The sequence below is a fragment of the Artibeus jamaicensis genome, unplaced genomic scaffold, assembly GCF_021234435.1.
Source record: "Artibeus jamaicensis isolate MK-2021 breed Jamaican fruit bat unplaced genomic scaffold, CSHL_Jam_final contig_585, whole genome shotgun sequence".
NCBI lineage: Eukaryota > Metazoa > Chordata > Mammalia > Chiroptera > Phyllostomidae > Artibeus > Artibeus jamaicensis.
The window spans coordinates 196,877-201,295 of record NW_026521894.1 but is presented as its reverse complement, the minus strand read 5'-3'; the positions used below and the strand labels follow the sequence as shown (position 1 = coordinate 201,295).

General features: G+C 45.8%; 1 non-coding gene across 1 annotated transcript; it reads right to left on the bottom strand.

Annotated features, from left to right (window-relative positions):
* Positions 1-3,340: 3,340 nt before the first annotated feature.
* Positions 3,341-3,484, bottom strand: LOC119050851 (small nucleolar RNA SNORA67). The gene has a single exon (XR_005082823.2). It is a non-coding gene; the product is annotated as a small nucleolar RNA SNORA67 (small nucleolar RNA).
* Positions 3,485-4,419: the final 935 nt, after the last annotated feature.

Below are 4,419 nucleotides of genomic sequence, written 5' to 3'. Positions count from 1 at the left end.
TTCCTAGCTGTTCCTGATTTGGATCCAGCCCCAGGGCTCCTGAAGGGCATTTTGCCACAGTGAAGCCCAGGGGTCACCCAGCTGAGAACCACATTTCCTTTCTGTTGGCAGGAGCCAGCTGCATCCACATGGGAGCTCACATCTCTGAAAACAAGTAATCTGATGCCTCCATGACAACTCATTTTTTCAACCTTCATTCTGGGGAAAGGCGAGTTTGTGTTCCAGCTGCCATATTGTAGCTGCAACCCCTGATGCACCATCAATTAAAAACAGCAACAATTATGCACGAGAAAAAAAGCTGCAGATAATAGGCTTCTATTAGATTAAGTAGTTATAGGAATAAAAAATAAAACCTATACCATTCTTTGGCTAATTAAACCTACTCACCATTTGATTAAGATGTGTTGTGAGACCATGGAAAAGTACCAACCAGTAACCGTAAATAATCCAGCACAGGTGGAAATGATAGCATATTCCCTGGTATAGAGATAATGGATCACCATAGAGGTTAATCAGAATCATTAATAACCTCTGACAAGATAGACAATACCAAACACCTGGCACCTACTGTTAGGGTCAGGGCAAGCCATGCTTCTAATAAAAATGGCTTTTCAATTCCACTCCACCTACTGAGATCAGCTGTTGAGGAGGGACAGATGTGCTGACCACTTGCGATGCCATCAGATTTGAGGTTCTACTGCAGTTCTAGACCTGCTATCTGGACTCAAGTGAGTGGAAAAAAAATTGTAACCCAGTTAGATAACATGGAGTTAGGACCCAGCTGCCCTGCCTTGCAGGGGTGTCTGTGCCAGACCACAGTGCTTCAGGGATAAATAGGAACCAAGCAATGGGTGCTCCGGGAAGGCAGCATGCCCATTATTGAGAGCTGCACTCTTCTGGCTCACCCTCCCCCAGGCTTAGGTTACCATGGGAACTAGGCCTCCAGGCAGGGCTTAGCCCAGGTGGGGCCTCATTGACAGCCCAAGGCTGAGAACCAAGGGCAAACCCAAGACTTAAGCACTGGAGGAAGCCTCTCTGGGGAGAGACGTGAGCATGTTCACTGCATGAGGAGGGAAACAAGGATGTGCAGGAGAGGAGTTGGCTGGTCAGAGCTCTCACAGTGTGTCCAATGCGCATTTAGTGGCTACTCTCCAGCAGGCTCTGTCCTTTGGAGCAGCTGTGAGGAGAGTACCCAGGCCTTGACTTCTAATTATCACTAATTGGGTAAATGCTGAGACGGTCTCTCTCTCCCTTCCCTTTCACTCTCTTCCCCCACAAAGGCAACTGAGATACAGAGAGGTCAAAAAAGAGACTTTTCTAAATGGAGACAGGCAAGGATGACATGGGGTGAATACCAAGCAGCCAAGCAGCCACTGCCCATGGAAAGGGAGAGGGACAGAGAGAGGCAAGGCTTCTGAGAGCGTGGCAGCTTCTGGGGGGTCACTGAGCAAGGAGAGGGAAGAAATGGGGTGGAGTCATGGGGGATGCTGAGGTTTGGGGGCTCAGGTCAGTTTACCAATTTGGATTCCTGGAGAAGCAGGGATGTCTTGTTCATGTGGGAAGTGATGTAATCAGTCTTCTGGGGCTGGCTCCTTTCATAGTCCTCATCTCTGGTCCCTGGAGCTCCTGGTCTACATTTGTGGGGTAGGTTCTTCTGGTAGTCTGGATGGGAGTGTAGAGACCAGCTGGATCAGTCTCTCTGCAGGGTCAAACACACTGAACAACAATGGAAAGACTCAGTGATACAGGGTGCAGCCAAGAGGGGGGCCCCCCAAAAAGATTTGGAATGGTGTCCAGAACTCAAGGGGAATAGGAATATTGGAGAGACATATAAGATGTCCTCACCCCTTCCCCCACAGGTGTGAGTTGGGGGAAGGGACACATGGAGCAGGAACATGCAGGGCTGTTTTGTACAGCCACAGCCTTTCAGCTAATCCATGGCCTGGTCATTTAACATATCTAAAGCCTTTGGCAGGTCACTTGGATGTGTTAAAAGGCTGTGGCCAGGCTTGGAGCTAGGGGAATGAAGTCACTTCCCCCCACCCCCAAAGATGTAACTGGGAGCAGGTCCCCAAAGTTACAGTGCCTGCATGGGAGATTGGCTCCAGGACATGGGGCCATACCTTACCAGACTCATGATGGCAGCCCAGTAAACTTGTAATAATACAGGAATGCTGGCAGGTGTAACTGATCGTGGGAGGAGTCGGAAATGGGGGTACAGAGGAAGATTTGTGTGGGGATTTAAAACCCAGACACAGCAGCCATTGGAGGGATAGCCATGCGGTTTTGGGCAGAGTTAGGACCCCTTCTTGCCCAGGTGAAAGGGAGAGCCACGTGGTTTTGCCAGAGTGGGGACCCTGGCAGTCATGTGAGGAATCACCATGTGGCTTTAGCAGAGAATCGCTACTGGGCTTTGCTGAGTGGTGACCCTACCCTCTCCACAGCTCTGGTAGAGAGGACTACCATGCATTTTTGGTCAGAGTGCTGACCCCTGCAGCTTTGGTAGAAGAGGCCCACACAGCTTTGGGATGCTCCCCTTGGCTGCGTGGCCTGGGAAGCAGGAGAGACTTTGCTTGGAAGAAGAGTGAAAGAACTCTTTTCCAGTAGACCATGAGAAGGTGCCACATGGCTTTGAAGTAATTAGAGATCCTGCCTGGACGGTGACCCACCAGATGATGGCAGCACCCTGAAACACAGACATGTGCTGCTTTTCCTGAGATACGGTACCCCGAATTAGGGCAGGGGGAGAAGGAAGCACTGTGGGCATCTGTGGTTATCCTAAAGGACTTTAATATAATAATGGGGACATTGGGTAACTACTTTAAGTCTGTGTATAGCTGTAAATAAACCTTTCTTTTCCTTTTCACAAATCTCTGGCATTGAGAGATGTCTTTCCAATTGGCAGCGGACAGACAAGCCCAGTAGGTATTAGTATACTGTCCTTGGGAGGGGCCCCTGTTTTCTGTAACAGTTTTTGGCATCCCTTGGTGGACCAAATATTGCCCCCCGCCTTGGACCTCTGTTCTGTAACATCAGGGCAAAAACAATGTCTTTTTTTCCTTTCCCTCAGGCTGTGGGTGGGAGTCATGCCTATGTCTCAGCTACGTCTCAGACAAGCCAAGAAGCTCATGGATTTTAGGTTTGAGGTTGTAATTTAGTTCCACAAAAGGTTTCGTGTTTCTCTTTATTTTTATTTTGTAAAGCTGGGTGGTGAAAAAGGAGTGACCATCCCATTTTATACATGGAAAAACTGAGGCCACAAGTGAAGTGGCCTGGGACATATTCGGTTCTATTTATTACTATTATTATTATTATTATTATTATTATTACTATTATAATTACATGTAGGCAGCCAAAGGAAGGCAAAGGAAATTATGCACTACTTTCTGCCCTGAAAATCTGAGGCATACAAGCTTTTATTCCAAGTGGCTACTTTCCTGAAGAGGAACACTATTAGGCCCCTGGAAAGGGAACCACATTGTTTGGTTCATTTGTATTTTAGAGCAGGACAATAACCCAAAGTGGCTGAAGTTGTAGGCAATCTACTAATAATCCATAATGTTTAGGAAAACATTGCTTTGGTTTTAAAGTTATGTGAGGAAAACATGCTTGTTTAAAAAATATTTAAGTAGTACAGGGGTTAAAGTAAAAAGTCCACAAGCCCACTCTTTCATCCCCTAGGTCCCACTAATTATCCTTCATGAAATTTTCCATGACTGTACAAGCCTGCATGTTTATATAGATTTTCCTCAAATTAAAAAAAACACTTTACACTGTCTTTTGACTTTATGTCTTTCATTTATCTATTACAACTTTATTATTATTTACAGTTTATAAAGTGCTTTCATTCTCACATTAACCTGTCAAAGCTAACTGTAAATAAAACCCTTATTTTCCTGGTTGTCCAACTCAGAGAAGTTAGCTCAGCTGCCCACTGACTATTAAGTGTCCAGAGCTCAAACCTGAAGTTTCTGGATTCGAATCCAGTGTTCTTTCAAAAACAACAACAATAGCAAATACTAGACTTCATAATAATGATAGCAGACATTCATGTAGCCTTTGCTAAGTGCCTGAGACTTCACTATGTGTACTCTATCTATTATCTCATTGAATACCCATAACTTTATGGGATGAGCACTATTGTTAACCTCCCTAGTTCACAGATGAAGAAAGCAAGTCAAAGAGAGCTCAAACAACTTGCTCAGGGTCACACCAGTAGAAACTAGTGGTGCTGAGGTTCAAACTCCAGGGTTTTCGCAGAGTCTGTATTCTTCACTTCTGTACCACACTCTCACTCTGTGCCAGGCTCTGCTAGAAGCTCTTTATATATGGGAGCTCATTTCATCCTCATGACAACACTGTATCAAGTACTGATAACAACGCTGGACTATAGGACCAGTGGGATATCACCAATATCCC